Source organism: Myxine glutinosa, chromosome 5, assembly GCF_964187855.1.
Source record: "Myxine glutinosa chromosome 5, kmMyxGlut1.1, whole genome shotgun sequence".
Classification (NCBI taxonomy): domain Eukaryota; kingdom Metazoa; phylum Chordata; class Myxini; order Myxiniformes; family Myxinidae; genus Myxine; species Myxine glutinosa.
The window spans coordinates 124690368-124710124 of record NC_136265.1 but is presented as its reverse complement, the minus strand read 5'-3'; the positions used below and the strand labels follow the sequence as shown (position 1 = coordinate 124710124).

General features: G+C 50.0%; 1 long non-coding RNA gene across 1 annotated transcript in view; it reads right to left on the bottom strand.

The window, feature by feature from the left end:
- LOC144892057 (uncharacterized) overlaps nt 1–13775 on the bottom strand; it is a 46163-nt gene extending 32388 nt beyond the window's left edge. The window contains exon 1 of the long non-coding RNA XR_013623370.1: nt 13221–13775. This is a non-coding gene — a long non-coding RNA (uncharacterized LOC144892057). The remainder of the gene's footprint in view (nt 1–13220) is intronic.
- Between the last annotated feature and the right edge of the window lie 5982 nt (nt 13776–19757).

Below are 19757 nucleotides of genomic sequence, written 5' to 3'. Positions count from 1 at the left end.
AGGTACCTATGTAGTTTTCTCAATTTTTCACCAGTATTACACCCTTAAGGCAGCAGTCTCATTACGGATGAATTGTTTCAAGTCTCTAGTCGTAGGATTCCTCGCATGCACTTTGTGTTTGAGGAAACCCCAAAGGAAGAAATCATAGAGTGTTGTTAAATCACAAGACCGCGTCGGCCATTCAACCGGACCACAACGGCCAATCCATTTGTCTGTAAAGTTCAAATCAAGGGCCTGTCGTACAATAGCAGCATAATGAGCAGGCGCACCATCATGCATGAATCACATTTGGCCATCATTGAGTGGAAATACATGCTACTCCAACATTAGAAGGTAATTTGCAGCATTCACACTTTCTTTGAAACATATTGGTCCAACAATTCCTCCAGATGAAATGCCTGCCCAGACGGACACACTAGCTTGATAATGGACGTTGTGCCCAACAGTAAATCGTGGGTTGTCTACTGCCCATATCATGCTGTTATGACGATTCACAGAACCAGATAGGGTAAACTTGGCTTCATCTGACCACAAGATCCTGTTCTGCAAATCATTGTCCATATCCATTAACCCAAGCAATGTCTCACATGGCTCAACGTACCTGTCAAATCATCCTCAGATAGTTGGTGAATTAATCTGGGTATGTATGGTTTCGCATTAAGGTCTTTTAGTATTCTTCGAATCGATGATTGGCTTATGTTGGTGACGTTTGATAAACGATGAGTTGAAAATGGTGTGTTACTGTCGAGTTGTTGTTGAATGACCGCTCTGCTTTCCTCAGTTCGAACAGTACGAGGCCTACCTGGTGACTGTTTTGGAAGAATGCTGCCGGCTTCATCAAACTGCTTGCTTTTTCTGCCGATGGTTCTTCTGTCAATTACGTCAGCACATCATTCTTTGAACAGTTGTCTGTGAACTTCAGCCGAATTTCCAGATACAGAATACAAGTGAACAGCGCAAATTTTCTGTCTCACGTTATCCTCCATCATATTAGGGCATCTAAGTCACAATAAACTGAACTAATGCAAAGACAAACGCGTGCAGCACATTGAGCAAAGCTCACCCCTATCCATATCACGTGATGTACCTCACCCTGTTGCGTATGACGTGATGCCTGTGCGTGTTGAAGCGGTCACATCCATTTACGAGTAATCATGTTTTTTTTAGCACCAAAAAACAATAATAAACTTAGTTTGTAGCAGGTCTCGTTCTTTAAAACGTGCCCAGGGTTTCTGGACCACCACACACACATACACACACACACACACACACACACACACACACACACACACACACACATATATATATATATATATATATATATATATATATATATATATATATATATATATATATATATATGTATTATATATTGTTGCAGATATGGGATTTGGCCTCCATCCATATCCGCTTGTAAATATTCCCCTATTTCCCCAATACTCCCCAACTATCCCCAATCCCCCATTCCCTAGTCCCATTGTCTGTAAACAACACTCTGTAGCCCCGACCTTCCCCTTTTTCCCCCATTAAATGTCGTGCCCAGGTTCACCGCATCTCACGTAGACAACTATAGGACATCTTGCTAGTTATTCTTAGTCTATGTCAGTTAAGGACTCGTTTCCATTAATTCTGACTCTTCGTTGCACCAGAATGTGATTGTATGGCACCATTAGTAAGTTTAGGACCTCCCAATACCTCCCCGCATCTCTTCCTCATGGAACAACACCAACAACAACAACAGCGGCGGCGGCGCGGCGGCGGCGCGGGGAGTGTGCGTCCTCACTCCGGCTTGGTTAGCCGCCATTGAACATGTGCTCCGACGGGGTTACCACGCAGGGGCTCACTGTCAGCTCCTCGTCAAGGGCGGAGCCCGGTAACCCCCCGCACCCAATAAGAAGCGGCGGACCGATTCCATCTGGGGCGGAGCTAACGAGCCGAGGGTGTGTCACTCCCCGCTGGACATGCGCAGGAAGACGGAGGTGACGTCAGATGCGCCTCAGCTTGGAGAGAAAAGGACGCCACCTCCAGCGCGACGATACCTCCCCGCATCTCTAGACCGGACCGGGTCGATTCTGCCCCTGAGCCAAGGTGCACCTTGAGCTATCGACTGCCTGCCCTTCCTTGCCATCAATCCCTGTGTGAGTCAGTCTTGTCCCGTTTGTCTGTGGTCTGTCGGGGCTAAGATAAGACTGTGTCTAAGTGTCCATCTTGCTGTGCTTTACCTCTTGTCGTGTAATCTAACCGTTCTGCATAACCAATATTATAGCCTCCTCCGGAGGTCTTGAGAACTGTACCCCTTGTGTCGTTGCCTTAATCCCAGCCGTTGTGTCCTTTTCCTTCATTGATTTAGCATAGCGCGATTCGGCCAACGTTCGAGTGTAATCGGGTAACTTGTGCGAACACGGCGGCCATTCCGCTCGGTCAAGCAACATCTAAGTCGTGTCCGTAACAATTGGTGTCGGGAAGTGGGATTGGACCCGGAGCGCGTTTCACACGCTCGAAATTATAACGGCGAAATTTGATTGTGTTTTACAAAAATAAAAACCCGAATTTTGAAAGTCGCGCTATGGCAGATCAAGACGGCTGGGTTCCGGTAGAGGAGAGTGAGGCAGGGTCGATCCAGGACCAAATGGAGGGACATGAGGAGAGCGAAGCAGTGAGGGTGGCAGGGTCGCAAAATGGCGGCCTCGCGCACGAGGTTGCGGGCGCGCAAAGTGGCGCCTCGCACATAGCTACGGCGGCCGTACCCGCTGCACAAGTGGGAGGGATGGCCCAAATGCAGGCCCTCATGGAGCAATTTATGGTGCAAATGCAGGCGTCCCTCAAACTGCAGAGTGAGCAATTGGGGGTAATGGGGAACCGGATGGATGCTCAGGGTGAGCGATTGGAGGGCCAAATGGGGGTAATGGGGTCCAATAGCGAGAAATTGAGGGAGGACATGGGGTCCAATAGCGAGAAATTGAGGGAGGACATGGGGTCCAATAGCGAGAAATTGAGGGAGGACATGGGGGCCAATAGCCAACGGTTAGAACAAAGGATGGGGGCCCAGATCGGAGGGTTAGGGAGTAGAATAGAGGGATTAGACAATAGATTAGGGGAAATACAGGAGGGGTTAATGGGGGTAGAAAACAGAATGGCCGTTCAGGAGAATCAAATGGAAGGGATGAAAAAGGGGTTAGAGGGGTTAGAAAACAGTATGGAAGGCAAATTGAGGGACATGAGGGACCAAGCGGAAAGGGAAGTTAAACAAATGGGGCAGCAGATAGAGGGGGTCAGAATGGGGGTAGAAACTAAACTGGATGCTCACAGGGAGGAAATGGAGCAGATGAGGGTGGCATCTGGGCAGGAGATGCAAGTGATGGGAGAGGAGATCAGAAGAGGTGTGAGTGAGGAGGTCGGAGGAGTGCGCGAGGAGGTGAGGCACTGTAAGGAGCGCATGGAGAAGGAGGTGAGAAAGGGGATGGTAAAATTGCAAGGTGGTATAGAGGAGTTGACGCTGGGAGTAGAACAACTGACAGTGGGACAAAAGGAGTTGGGGGACCAGGTAAAGAAGAACACAGCGGTAATAGAGGGTTTAAAATCGACACAGAAGGAGATGAAAAAGGACGTAGGGGTAATTAAAAAAGAGTGTCAGACGGTACATGAGGACCTGACGAGGAAAATGGACAAGGTGGTAGAGGTGATGGAGGTTAAAGAGCGGGAGGTGCGGGAGCACATAGAAAAAAATAAAGTGGAGTTAGAGGAAGAACTTAAGGGGGCGCACGAGGAGATGAAGGAGGTGAAGCAGAAATTAGAAGAAGTGGAAGAAGGGGTGAGCGAAATTAAGAAGCGACGGAGAGAGGATAAGAAAGAGATAAAGGAGGAAGTAAAAGAATTGGTCCAAAGTCTGTGTTCGGATCGTGATGATGTGCTCATTAACCGGATGAGGGATTCACAGGTGATGGAGGAGAAGCGAAGAGAAAGAGGACCCGGTGTAAGTGGTGACCAATATGGTCGTGCGTATGATGCGCCAGGTGACTTAATAAGCTTGGGGGTCGAGATAGACCCGGATGTTCGTGAGAGGCCAAGAGTGAGGTGTATGGCTGGTCCGGAGGGTATGGAACGAGAGGTGCGAGGTGTGGGTGAGCAAGGTTGTGGTGGTATGGAATGGGTAGCGGGTTGCGGAAGTGTGACCCATGCATCGACACCAACAGGGGTAGTTGTTAGAGGGACAGGGGAGGCACGAGAGCCCCTTGGGGGTAATGTACTGTGGGGGCCCGGCCGGTTCGGCCCCGCGCTGACCCCGCAAGGGGCGACGCACGGGGTCCGGCAGGCGGGCAACGACTCACATACGAGGTGGTCCCACAAGGTCCCACTCGCGCCGTATGACGGCAAGAGTGATCTACGCGCGTACCTGGCGCAGTTTGACTGTGTGTGTAAGGGCAACGGTTGGGGTGAGGACGAAGGTGGAGTACACCTAGTGGCCGCATTGCGCGGTGCGGCGGCGGAGGTGCTGACGGCATTACCAGCGGGTGCTCTCACCCTGCCAGCCCTCCGCGACGCCCTAATTAATCGATTCGGCATTGAACAGCAGAGCGAGCTTGTTAAAGCTCAGCTCGCGCTGCGAAAACGCAAGCCCCAGGAAGCCATCGGGGAACTTGCCCACGACATTCGCCACGCAGTGGGGATCGCACATGCTAGCATGGCAGCGGATTCCCGGGAAAGCCTGGCGCTGGACCATTTTATCCAGGCCCTCCCGGATATTGAGCTCCGGCAACAGCTCGCCATGTGGCGCCCGCAGACTCTGAGCCAGGCGGCTGACGCTGCGGCCCGTTGGGAAGCAGCAAGGCCCCTGGCCCGGGGGAGCGAGCGTCACGCAATGGCGGTCCGCCAGGTGGGACCTCCGATGGAGGGCGGACCCCTTAGGGGGCCCGCCCCCGACGTGAGTCCTGACCTGGCGGGCATGGTCCGGAGGCTGGTGGACCAGCGCCTGGCGGGACCTGGACCATGGCAGGCGGCCCCCGAGGTGGCCCGCGGTGGACCACGAGCGGGTAATCCAATTCGGACCTTCAGGGGGGGGAATTTGGAATTCCGGAGACAAGCACCTTATCAGGTGAGGTGCTATACTTGCAACCGTCTGGGTCACCTGGCGCGGCACTGTCGAGCCACGCGCCGGGATGATCCCCGGCGGTTGAGGTCCTCAACTCCGCCCAGGGGGGAGCGGGTTAGCCGACCACAGACACCCCCCCCCCGCCAGACCCTGGGAAACTAGAAGGTGTCGGGCACGTAGGGCGGTGTTCGGCAGAAGAGGATGGAGGAGAGCCCTCATTGACGCGACAGGTCATTTATTGTGGCCAAATTGGAACCGGTAGCCTGACAATCAGATGCAAAATTGCCGGCGTGGGGGTAGACGCCGTAGTGGACACAGGAGCTAGCGCCACGATCATCAGCCCTGTGGTCCTTGATTCGAGCGCAGGTGGCTGGGATAAGATCCAGCGCCTGCAAAATTATAGTTTGCAACTTGCTACCGGGGTAACGGCCCCGATCATAGGGCGTGGTTCTGTGACCCTCAAGTTAGGGTCGGTAAGGAGGGAGATAGATGTTTGGGTGGCGGAGGTGTGCGACCCATGTTTAATAGGGTTGGATTTGTTGACTGCCAGCGGTTGTAAAATCGACTTGTGCCGGGGGATCCTGCAGGTGGGAGTAGAAGAGCTGCCGTTAGGGGAGCGGAGCTGGAGGCGTCCGAGGCCGTGACCATCCCCCCAAGGGCCGAGGCGATAGTGCCGGCCCGGTGGGCAGCTCGCCCAACATGGCAGGAGTCCTGCGGCCTGGTCGAACCGGTGGCAGCGCAGTCCATACCGGGTTTAATCGTGGGCCGCACCCTTGTAAAAACGGACGGACCGGTAGTGGCCGTCCGAGTAATAAATATAAGTACAGAACCACGCACTATAGTAAGGGGCACGAGGGTAGCTGGCTGCACCCCAGTTGAGGAAGTCGCGACAGTGAGGGGCGAGAACGTCCAGCCGAGCCGGCCCCGGGGGGAGCCTTCAATAAGAAGTAGGAATTGGCCCGATCCCATTTGCGAGATGGTAAATCGTAGTAGCGTAGAGTTGGGAGGTACCCAGAGGGAGGCCTTACACAAACTGGTTGGGTCCCATTTGGACCTCTTCTCCCTGTCCACCGAGGATATTGGACGTACGGGCCTGGTGAAACATCAGATCCACACCGGTGAGGCCCGGCCTATTCGTCAGGCCGCCCGACGGCTCCCTTGGAGCAAGAGGGCGGAAGCTGACGAGCAGGTTGAAAAAATGCTCGACGCAGGCGTGATCGAGCCCTCGGGAAGTCCTTGGATGTCACCTGTTGTGCTGGTCAAAAAGAAGGATGGGACCACGCGGTTCTGCGTGGACTATCGCCAGCTAAACAACGTGACACTCAAGGACTTGTATCCCCTGCCAAGGATTGATGACACCCTCGATGCCGTTGCGGGCTCAAATTGGTTCTCAACTTTGGACCTCAAGAGTGGGTATTGGCAGGTGGAGATGGATAGGGCAGGGAAGGAGAAAACGGCATTTTCCACAGGTAAGGGACTGTATCAGTTTACTGTGATGCCGTTTGGTTTGTGTAACGCCCCCGCCACCTTTGAAAGATTGATGGAGCATGTACTAGGCGGCATGCCATGGCAATCATGCCTGGTGTACCTGGATGACGTCCTAGTACATGCCAAAACGTTCCCCCAGGCAGTAGCTAATTTGGACCAGGTGTTCGGGTGCCTCAGACAGGCAGGGTTGAAGCTGAACCCGAGTAAGTGCACCTTGTTTGCCAAGGAGGTGGCCTATTTGGGCCACGTCATCGGTTGCGAGGGGGTAAAAACGGACCCAGACAAAATTAAAGCGGTAGAGGAGTGGCCCGCACCACGTACCATCAAAGAGGTGCAGGGATTTTTGGGACTCTGCTCCTACTACCGGCGCTTTGTGGCGAAATTTGCGGAGTTGGCCCGTCCCCTCCACCGGCTTACGGAGAAGGGGACGCGATTTAATTGGACACGGGAGTGCCATGAGGCCTTCCAAAAATTGAAGGGGTGTCTAACATCCGCACCCCTTCTAGCTTACCCCACTAGCAACGGGGCATTTACCCTGGACACGGATGCGAGCCAGGAAGGATTGGGCGCAGTTTTGTCTCAGACACAGGAGGGCGTGGAGAGAGTGATTGGTTATTATAGTCGGGCCTTAAGTAGGCCCGAGCGAAATTATTGCGTCACTCGCAAAGAGTTATTGGCTATGCTGGCTGCCATGAACCATTTCCACCCGTACTTGTACGGGCGGAAATTTTTGGTTAGAACTGACCATTCCTCCTTGCAATGGCTCCTTCGGTTCAAGGAACCAGAGGGCCAAATTGCAAGGTGGTTGGAAAAGTTGCAGCAGTACGATTTTGATGTGGCCCATAGGGCCGGGAAGGCCCATGGTAATGCGGACGCACTCTCTCGGCGTCCTTGTCTGGGGGAAAACTGCAAATTTTGTGCAAGACACGAGGAGAGGGAACAATTGGGCGATTCGGACCCGACCCTCGTTGTCCGGGCAACCCGGGTGAGAGGGCCAATTTTGCCACTAACCGCAGATGAGGAATTCGGAACTTTGGCATGGAGCACGGCCCAGCAGGAGGATCCTGTCCTGGGGCCAGTGTTCAATTGGGTCAAATTGGGGCAAAGACCTAATGGGGAAGAGGTCACCCCCCTCGGGGCACAGACCAAGGCGTATTGGGCTCAGTGGAAAACCCTGGAATTGAAGGATAACATCTTGTATCGCAAGTGGGTGGAGGTTCCCTCTGATAAAACTTCCTGGCTGGTGGTAGTCCCAAATAAATTTAAGACCGATATATTGCAACAGGTGCATGGTACCCGCCCCGGCGGCCATTTGGGCAGGACAAAGACGACATCGCAGGTACGCCGGAGGTTTTATTGGGTGAATATGGGGCGCGACATACAGGACTGGTGTCGGAGATGCGACGCCTGTACTGCCAAAAAGGGACCAGCACGGAGGATGAGGGCCCCCCTTCAATTACACCAGGTGGGGGCCCCCCTAGAGCGGGTGGCCATGGATATCCTAGGCCCACTACCCCGCACCCGCCTAGGTAATAAGTACATCCTCGTTGTGATGGACTACTTCACCAAGTGGCCGGAGGCCTACGCCCTCCCCAACCAAGAAGCAGGGGTGGTAGCGCAGGCCTTCGTGGAAGGATTTGTGTGCCGGCATGGGATTCCACAGGAGTTGCACACCGACCAGGGACGAAATTTTGAGAGCAAATTGCTAAAAGATGTGTGCAGTCTCCTGTCAATTCGGAAAACCAGAACAACGCCTTTAAGACCTCAATCTGACGGGATGGTGGAAAGATTCAACCGAACTTTAATCCAACAACTGGCACTGTTCACCGCCACCCGTCAGGATGACTGGGACGAACATCTCCCTTATTTGCTCATGGCCTACCGAACCAGCCAGCACGGGGCCACCGCATGCAGTCCAGCGTTGCTTATGTATGGGCGGGAGTTACGGGCTCCCGCCGACTTGCTATGCGGTCCCGTGCCAGACACAGTGGTTAACCCGCCGAGGGAGGGGTACGCACGTCACCTAGAGGAAGGCATGGAGCTAGTCCATGCCTTCGCCCGCCGCCAACTCCATCTGGCGGGGGAAAAGATGAAGCGCAGGTACGACCACCAGAGCCAGGGGAGTCAGTACACTCCGGGGATGAAGATTTGGTTCTTCAATCCCCGGAGGAGGAAGGGTAGGTGCCCGAAACTCACCTCTCCCTGGCAAGGCCCGGGGGTTGTCCTGTCGCAAGTCTGTGACGTGGTAGTAAAAATCAAAATGGGGCCAAGAGCCCTCCCTCGGATCGTCCACGCCGACCGGATAAGGCCTTACACCAGCGAGCAGGCGCCCCCGTGGATTGCCTCGGCTTTAGATGCCGAGGCGGGACCCAGTACCTCTGAATAAGGGGGGCTTATTAGTGCCAGAGGACTGGGGGATTGATGAGCGATGGGCCCGGTGGGTAAGGGTGGCATCCCTGCCACCCTTCCCATGTGGGGCAAATGCGCTATAGTTTATGGGGTGTATGGCAGTGGAAACTAGCCCGGGTGGGTTAGGATATGGTGTGTAGGGCCCTAGAAGATTGACATTAGGTGACGTTAAGATTAGTTAGTGACTGATACCTGTAGTGGGGACGCAGGTAGATTAGAGTGGATGATAAAGACGAGGGAGCGCAATAGTTTAAAGGGACGACTGGGAAGCGCAAGTTTCAGAGGGGAGTAGTTAGATGAGATGATGCTGTGTGAGAACTGGACAGGTGTGTGGAGTAGTGAGTGTTGTGGATCAGCGCGAATGCGCTTGGGGAGAGAAGGGTGCAGGTGGCACCAGGTGTGAGAGCACAGGTGTGCACGTACAGGTGTGTGGAATACATGGAGTATTGGAATGAGTGGTGTGGAGAGAGTTGGAGTAAGTGGTACGGAGTGGTGTGCATGGTGCGAAGGTGTGGATGGGGGAAGAGTGGACCCCTTTCACGAGTACCCGGGGCGGGTAGTGTAAGTGTTAGGTAGAGGGTATAGGTAAATTGTGGTTGGATATTGGCATTTGTGGTGCGGTTGCAGAATGGTATTGTGGATGGGTGCATTAGTGTTGTGGAAATGGCTGGGCGTGTAGCCTGTTAGTGTGTGTAGTTGGTTTGGGCACTCCACCACTGTGAGGATGTCGGCCAGGTGAGGCCGCAGGTGGGCGCTGGGAGCCGGTAGAGTTGTGGATGGGGCCCGAGGATCCGGAGGACGGACCCGGGTAGCCCAGTGCCAGAGAGGGCACCGAGTGGGGAGAGCGCCAGAGGGCCTTCCCCAGGTAGATAGGTTAGGGTAAGGAGCAGGTAAGCTCGGAGGCAACTGCAGTGGTGGAGGTGTGCAGGTGGGTAGACCTGCTGGGAGAGCTACACGTCACAGCCCAGAAATTGTGCGAGAGCACCGAGTGTTGAATCGGGGGAGTGAGACCCCAAATTGAGAGGCACCACAGATTGGTCAATGGGAATTGGTTTTTAGAACCCATAGTGTAAGTGGGCCAATGGTTTGGCAGGGAAAGACCCCAGGTAATGTAAAGTTGTTAAAGTCATTTAGGAAATAGTTAGGATTGATGAACCTGTCGCACCATACGCAGCCACTTACCTGTGATGATGATGACTCCACACCTGTGTTCCTTTGTTCTGTGTGCAGGAAATGAGAATTGCTGTGTGGATTGGTGAGACGCATCACGACGTGGATGAGACATTGGGGTGATTCCATCTCTCCCTCCTTAGGAGGGACTGATGATGAATTGGTGATGGCAAATTTTGCTGTTGAGTTGGAGATGGCAAATTGTGATGAGAGTTGGAAATGGCAAATTTGATTGGTTAGGAGGGAGAGAAGACGAATTTGGTTTATGGGAGGAACGGGGAAGACAGTAGGGACGTTTGTTGATTTGTAAAGTAGATGTTTATGGGTAGTGTTATGTTTTGTGGATACAGTAAGGGGTAAGGGAGGGGCAATGTAGGTTACCTGGTGGGGGGGGGGGGGGGGCGTACGGTAGGAACATACCTGTCTCACCTGGTTCCCATGTGCCCCCAGTGTGCATTACCTTATATTGCATGCACTTTTGCGCCCTTACCACCTGACTCACTTGTCTGCTTCTTTTGTCTCCCACCTCCGAGGATCTGGCTTTGGGGCAGAGAGAGAGGAGAGAGAGGTGCTGGCTCCGCAGTTGTGGGCCTGTACTTTCGCTGCTTGCTGCCTGGATCGATACACCATATGGACCGCAATTTTTGTGGCCGCCCACCATGGACCGCAGTTCTTTTGCGGGCAAGCACCACCCGTTGATGGACCTATGGGTCAACGTGGCACCTATGCCAGACAGGTGAACCACTTTTAGTTGGCCCCCTGACGGCCATAATACAGAAATGGACGCGGTTGGCGCCTTTCTTTATTTTTGAAAGAAGCCAGAAGGCCAAGTGCACTTCAGGAAGGCAAGACCAGCGGCAGAACATCGGCCGGCTGCGACACCACCGGTGACGTTGAACACTTTATTGGTGCACCGGATGGTGCTGACTGTACATGATGGGGTGGTGCTTTTGGTGCTTGGATGGGGTGCTCTGCACATTATTAAAGGCCATAGGGCCACAGGGCACTCGTGGGTTGGTGTATCGATGCTGGCATGCATGCTCTCTCTCTATGCATAACATCTGCATGTGTTCCTCCAAAAACAGGTCCTGGATCGTAGTGTAAATATCAGTGTAGTCTTGTATAAATGATGCTCCCTACCGGCTGTATGTTTAGTTTGAGGATTCTTTCCGCGATTCGGTTATCCTGTGGGTGTGTTTCTGTGAGGAGAAGGGTGCAACGTCGCAGGGGGACATATTTACTCATTTGTGAACATCTGTAAAACTGTCGCACTCAGGGTTGAGTTAATAGTAGAGGGAACTACATCTGAGTGCCACACTAACGTAGGTAAAAATTTATCGGGTCGGTACGCCCCAAGGTAGAGAAGGGTGCAATGTTGCGGATATGGGATTTGGCCTCCATCCATATCCGCTTGTAAATATTCCCCTATTTCCCCAATACTCCCCAACTATCCCCAATCCCCCATTCCCTAGTCCCATTGTCTGTAAACAACACTCTGTAGCCCCGACCTTCCCCTTTTTCCCCCATTAAATGTCGTGCCCAGGTTCACCGCATCTCACGTAGACAACTATAGGACATCTTGCTAGTTATTCTTAGTCTATGTCAGTTAAGGACTCGTTTCCATTAATTCTGACTCTTCGTTGCACCAGAATGTGATTGTATGGCACCATTAGTAAGTTTAGGACCTCCCAATACCTCCCCGCATCTCTTCCTCATGGAACAACAACACCAACAACAACAACAGCGGCGGCGGCGTGGCGGCGGCACGGGGAGTGTGCGTCCTCACTCCGGCTTGGTTAGCCGCCATTGAACATGTGCTCCGACGGGCTTACCACGCAGGGGCTCACTGTCAGCTCCTCATCAAGGGCGGAGCCCGGTAACCCCCCGCACCCAATAAGAAGCGGTGGACCGATTCCATCTGGGGCGGAGCTAACGAGCCGAGGGTGTGTCACTCCCCGCTGGACATGCGCAGGAAGACGGAGGTGACGTCAGATGTGCCTCAGCTTGGAGAGAAAAGGACGCCACCTCCAGCGCGACGATACCTCCCCGCATCTCTAGACCGGACCGGGTCGATTCTGCCCCTGAGCCAAGGTGCACCTTGAGCTATCGACTGCCTGCCCTTCCTTGCCATCAATCCCTGTGTGAGTCAGTCTTGTCCCGTTTGTCTGTGGTCTGTCGGGGCGAAGATAAGACTGTGTCTAAGTGTCCATCTTGCTGTGCTTTACCTCTTGTCGTGTAATCTAACCGTTCTGCATAACCAATATTATATCCTCCTTCGGAGGTCTTGAGAACTGTACCCCTTGTGTCGTTGCCTTAATCCCAGCCGTTGTGGCCTTTTCCTTCATTGATTTAGCATAGCGCGATTCGGCCAACGTTCGAGTGTAATCGGGTAACTTGTGCGAACACGGCGGCCATTCCGCTCGGTCAAGCAACATCTAAGTCGTGTCCGTAACAATATATATATATATATATATATATATATATATATATTGTTACGGGTCGCGGACAGATGTTATATTGACCGAGCGGTGGTGTATTACCGCGACCTAACAGGATCCCCGACTCACCCGATTCCACCCAAACGTTGGCCGGATCGCACCGCAGCTGCTCAATGAGGGAAAAGACAAAAACGACGAATGCAAAGAGGAAAACGAAGGCAAAGAAAGGTTTGGAAATACTACTGAATTTATTGACTATTTACACACAAGCAAAAAGAAAGCAGTCACGTTTATTTACAAGCACATAAGACGCAGGTGACACAGGGAAAATACTAGCTTATTCAGACTTAATTAACCCAGGACAGAACAAACAGAACAACTCACGTACACAAGAAGGATGGAAAGGCAGGAGGTGGAAAGGCAGGAGGTGGATGGCTGGAGGGAGAGGGAGGTCCAAGGGGGTCCCGCAGCACAACCGGCGCGTTTAGCAGCCGCCGTTCAGGCCCCACGCTGCTGTTTTGGCTGCTGTGGCCTCCGCTGCGTTCCCAGGACTTGTCTGACGCGTCTGGTCCAAACCCTCAACTCTTTCTTGGTTCACTCACACCTCACCACCGACTCCTCACCACAACCAACGCAACCACTGACCGCCACCACCGACTCCTCACCGCAACCAACTGACCACCGACTCCACTGACTGACTCTTCACGACTCTCTCTCTTGGGGACCAACTCTCTCTGGCAACCGACTCACTTGCTTCCTGCGTGCGCGCCTTTATAACGCCTCCAGCGATTAAGCCGCCGGCCTTTTGGACACGCCCATCGGGGTGCTCACCTCGGCCCTGGTTGGTCGCGCGACCCTCGGGCTCCGCCCTTGATGACGACGGGCGGGCACGCCCCTCTTCCCCTCTATGACGAGGTGGAGACACGCCTTTCTTCCCGACTCGAGCACATGGTCAATGGTGGTTTTTGGAGGGGAGGTAATTCGGCAATCGAGGCCCGGCAATGACGGAAGGGGATGTAAAAGGAAATGGAGATTTTGGGGATGGGAAGGAAAGGGGATCTATTCTCTTTCACTGGTGCAATGGAGTACTTCAATTAATGGGAGACACAGCCTTACTCTAAAACACAGAATAAGAGATAACTATCAACAGGGGTATTCTATTATTTGGCTGATGTGTATGCTCGTGGACTAATTATGGGATGCCCTTTCACCTTTACACAGCTCCGGAGGTAGGGGGGCGCAGAATAAACAATAATAATAATAGTACAGCACACAATCAAAAAATATACAGTCCTCATCTCCGCAACAATATATATATATATATATATATATATATATATATATATATATATATATATATATATATATATATATATATATATCCATCCACAGTGGGAGATCTGTTGAATGACGGCAACAGAGGCTTTCTTTCACCTGAGGCACTTGCAGGAAGAATAGCCCTCAGGATGATCAGAATTTTTTCTAGGATTCTCAACGAAGTAAAGAACTCATTGCCTCTTGATTGCTTGACTTATTTGGAGAATCCTTGTGATGATGACCACTGGTGAAGCGAGGGGTTGGAGGGGCGAATGGGGCGGCCGCCCGGATCGGCACTTTTGGGGGATGGCAAATTTGTTTTGTTGCATCCATAATCTATCAACACTTTTGAGGACCATTTTCCCATGGCGCATGAAAGCGCAAGCAAAGAGAGGGGTCGAACTGTGCAAAAAGACCCTCGTTGGGTGAGCTACAGGGCACTAAAGTAGGTCCCACAATCACAACAACAACATGCTTAGTAAGCCAATGACCATTTACAAAGGCAGACAAGTACAGATACATTCAAAGTACACCACCCATATGCCAAATAAATAAATAAACTAGATGGTATTCATAGAAAACTTTCCCTGCACAGTCAACTTGGTGCAAGCCATCTCTTCTGTTTTTGAAGGTTTTTTTTTTCTTTGATCCAATATGGCTGATCTTTGATCCAATATGAACGATTACATCATAGATTTATATTCACTAATATAATATTGTTGCGTAGGTCATGCTCAATAAATTTCAAACTGATCAGAATAAGCGTTGTCCCTGTCGAATGACATAATTGTTAACAACACCTATTCCCCATGCGGAGTTCTATGAATACTGTTTTGTTTATGAGGGTAGATAAGAGAATACAGTAGGAAAGATAGAATTGTATAGAAATAGCATGGACCGTGTGACATGTAGGAGCATTTCAATGTACGTAAGTAGGGGGAATATAGCTTAAGGTTGTTTTGATGTGCATCATAAGGGGGATGGTGCTGTGCTAATTGGAGTAGGGTTTAAGGTTAATTTCCCCTGTACGTGAAACCCTCTGTGGCCAACCCTAGAAATTTAACAACTGCCGGCCAAGCAAGGAAGGACCCCGCCAAGTGGTTCATGCTCCCTGGACAAATACGGCAGGGATCGTCTTTGGTACGGTGGGCGGGGGGAACAGGCGCAGCGGACCACGCTCCCCAAGAGACACGTCCAGATGACCTGGGCGGAGCGTGAGGCAAGCTCAAAGAAGCAGCTTCGTGATTGGTTCGGAGAGCGAGAGTGCGAGCGACAGCAAGAAGCTTCGGGATTGGTTGGGTGAGGCGAAGATTGCGATTGGTTCTGGCCGAACAAGAAGCCTGGATTTTTCGGTGTTCCTGAGGAGAGCGATTGGTGCGGCGATTGTGAAGGAGCTTCGACTGTAGGGCTCTTTGGTGGGCTGGAGGCCGCACTGGCTCTTCCTAAACGGTGGAGAAAACGAGGAGGGCCGTCTTCGTGCTCGCCTCTCGCCTTGTTCCCAGGCGCTAGCGACCACCACTGCCGACCTCACCAACAGGACCCATTGGGGACAGCTAAGTGCCGGATAGGGAGCTTTTATTTTGGTTACTTTACCCTGTGTGTGTGGTTGAGTCTGAATGGTGGTACATCGCCATATAATTTTACCCCAACTTCATTTTCGTTACTTTCGTCTGCCCCTCATTTTATTATCAATCATTATTGTTGCATTTTTGTTGCCACGTTTCGATTGGGTTTCAAAATAAACCCGTGTGTTTTGTATAGTTAAAAGCTTCATGTCTTTTTCCTCTGACGCGTGCAATAACTGCCATAATCGGGAAGTCACCTCGGAGTTGATGCTCGTTCGGTTCATCCATCCAAGGCTGGTGTTAACTAGCTACAGATGCGACAATACCATCTAGCTGATTCATTGCACAATTAAAATACATAAATAATAATCGTAATATAATTAATTTCCTAATAACATACCTAAACCACCACTGCTTTATCCAAATCTGTAACTTTTTGAAAATTAATTAATTAATCGAGAAAATTAAATAATCAATCGATTAATTGATTCATCAATAAATCAAAAATACCCTTGACAGCCAAATCACTTGGTCATTGTCGTTTCCAAATATCAGCTTCTTAGCTCAAAGGATGGCTGAGATATCATCTGGACAAACAAACAAGGAACTACAGACACTTTCAAAGTACACCACCCCATGCCAAATAAATAAATAATATATTCTCCAGCGGCAATGCCAAATCAAATAAATCATCCGGACAAACAAACAAACAAACAAACAACTGGAATGAAAGCCGAGTATTTCCTTTCAGCGCTCGTCATTGCCAGGCCCCTTCGACACCCGGCGATGACGTCATGCAGCACCTGGAGATAGAATAGGAAAGGAGCGGTGTACAGCAAACAAAAGTCTAACTGGTTACTTGTAAATGTACTGTACTTCATTTGATTTGTAATAAAGTTATTAGCTCCCGTTGGACTTATTCCGAAATGAGGGCTTATGGATTTGGTCTTGTCCATCGGTCCGTCCGCAACCATATCTCGACGATGTATGGGCCGATTTTGCTCATACTTGGCACAAAGACAGTACATGATAGCTTACATATGCATGTCATTTTCTTTCGAGATCACATCCAAGATGGCTGACTGGCGGCCATTTTGTCAGTTGCACGTATCCCCAACCATTTCTTGAACATGCATGGTCCGATTTTGTTACAACTTGGCACAAGCACAGCACATGATGGTGTGCACGTGCACATCGGTTTATTTTGCGACCTGATCAAAGATGGCCGACTGGGAGACTGGCAGCCATTTAGTTGTAAAAATACCCGATATTGAACACGTCCTCAACAATTAATCAGACATACATTTACCGATCTTATTCAAACTTTGCACACATACAAATAATGACGGCACACATATGCACGTCTTTTTGATTTCGAGATCAGATCAAAGATGGCCGACTGGTGTCCATTTTGTTACTTAGATGTGTACCCAATTGTTTCTCGACATGAATGGACCGATTTGGTTCAAACTTGGCACAAAGAAAATACAGGAGAGATTCATATGCAGAAGATTTTGTTTTGTAATCTGACCAAAGCAAAATTACTAAAACCACAGGGGCTATGACCTTTTATGTCTTTTTCTTTTTATTTCATTAGGCATTGTTTTTAATTCAGCATACGAGTTACGAGGGGTGGCAATTTGACATCTCGCCCTGAGCATCATTTTTCCTCTATATGCCACTGATGATGGCGGAACTGTACAGGATTGCCTCGATACTTTCATGGCTTTTAAAATCAATCCACCAGGTGACGATCTCTCCCAGCCACCACCTGCACACAATATGAGCAGGTACCTGGTGTAGCTGGGGTATCCTTCTGTGGACTATCAGGGAAGGATATATATCAGCAAGTTGTCTATTCACTTCATTTTATTACACTTGCAGATCGGCTAGACATTCTCTGGCATGAGATTCTTCCGCCACCCTTGCCTGCCCATTCACAGTGGGAGTCTTTTTTATCTCTCCCCAACACCAAAATGGTTGGTGACCTAAGTTGGAGATTGCTTCATGGAGCACTGAGTTCTGGGGCTCTGTTTTCAACATTTCATAAAACTTTACTGCTATATGTTGTTTTTGTCGCGAAATGGAAACCATCTTTCACATATACATGCCATGCCATCGTTGTCAACCAATTTTCTTGCTGGTGAAAATTCTGCGATTACATTTCTGGCTTCATTTTTCTCCAACACTTTATATTTTGGAAACCCCATAAAGGACGAAAGCAAATCACGAGATCTCCTTGCAAATTTTATTTTGGCCTCTGCAAAATTTGCAATATACAAAACCATAAAGGTGAAGATTGAAAATAATGGAGTGCAACATCATTTTGCATGCCTGAAAGCTTCATTACTCCCCTCTGCCTGTATTATTTCAAAATTCAAGATGGCACTGGAGTCAACTGAGTATGCAAAGGTTTGGAGAGAGCTGGATCATAAGTGATGCGCTTTGCTGTATTTCCCCACAAGGTATGAGTATTATTAGTTACACCATGGACGTGAAGCGAAAAGCGGGGTTAAGCAATTGGGTCGTGGAATCGTGTCCGTCTGTCTGTCTTATAAGTTTATGATCGACATTTTATGATCAAGGAACAACTTATTTAAATCCAATGAACACGAATCCGAACATCAATAGGAAGACACGTCTGCCGTTCAACAGTACCGTCTTTGAACTTGTCCCGATCGCACACATCCACAGAGGGGAGGGAGATAATATTCTTACTCTGTCTGCCTGGCAGTCAATCAAAATTGAAAATCATTCCAAACAGGAACCTTACTGTTTTTAAGGACGTTATAACGGACACAAACAACAGGCACAAGCAGCTAATGCAACGTGTTCGATAAGATGGTGTAATAGAGACTGGGTAAAACGGCAGTAAAACCGGAAATTAATTTATTTATACACCTTTAAACCTCTTTAAACCTTTATTTAAATTTAATTATATACTTGAACATTGTAGAACACAAATGGCCTTTTTTTTTTGGTCTACAAGATCGAGGCTCGTGTAAGAGCTAACATTAATCACAAAAAGACAAACTGACACATAAAACATAAGATAAAGGGGGTGGGAGACAAGATGGGGAGAGAGAGGAAAGCACACAAGTAGAACATTTGAAAGCAGGGACATCGAGAGATCTGTGGGAGGGAGAGGGCTTGGGGGGAGAAGGCGTGGGCCTAACAAACGCAGGGACTGATGTTCTCGGGTCTCCTACCATAGAACCCTTTTCATCGAGTTGGCATTGGGGGGGGGGGGGGGTGGGAGAGGTATAAAACACATGGACACTGCTTTGTTGATACTTCCAATAACCTCCAGTTTTGCAGTACTTGGACAAGTTTTTAGAGGGTGGTGAAAAAGTGGATTTATAAGACTGCTCCAGCAGCGCAAAAGTTTATTTCTAACGACTTTAAAACTCATTATTTTATTAAAATTGAACTGCTGTAGAGACATGTGACATTACAAATGCACGAATTATAATATTATGCACGAAAAAAAAATGAATGAAAAAATAAATGAAACAATTGAATTATAATTTAAAGATGCACGTGCAGGGTACAGTGTTCTATAAACTGCCTAGTTTTTTTTTTGGTCCATTTTTTTTCTAACTCTGTGTTGGGAGTACTTTGTCTCCAAAATGCTCCGCCTTGTCTACTGCAGGTCCGACCATGGACTTGCACAGTATGGAAAAATCGAGTGATACCAAACAGAGAACTTGTGTCTGCCTGAGCACAAACCTTTGCTAATACTGTTACTGCAGCAATGGTTCTGGATTTAGGCGGTTTCATGAAGAGCGGGTTGCTGGTGGACCGCCTGCGTCCTGCAGATACATTGGGGGGACGGGGAGTGGAAGACCATAGATGAGGTGCAAGACGACAGAGACCACTGCCCTGTCTGTGATGGCGAAGTGATAGGCCCATTGACTCAGCTTCAACGCAAGAGATTCCAATGGTCTTGAAAGCCTTGGTTTCCATGGCATCAAACTGAGCAAGCTATGGGGCAGGGGAGCCAGCCCCAGACAGGAGAGCAGTACTTCATCAAGGGGTGGATGAAGGCCTTGTAGGTGGACAGAAGCTCAGGTGTGCCAATGAAAGACTTTGCACAACGGAAGATGCCCAGTCGGTGTCGGGCCCTAGAGGCCAACTTTGAAATGTAGCTTGCCCAAGAATGATCATGGCTGAGAGTGAGACCCAATAGTTTGAGTGAGTAAATCTCTTCGAGAGGATTGCTGAGAAAGTAGATGGGAGGATTTGCCATACTGTTCAGAGAGAGAGAGAGAGAGAGTGAGA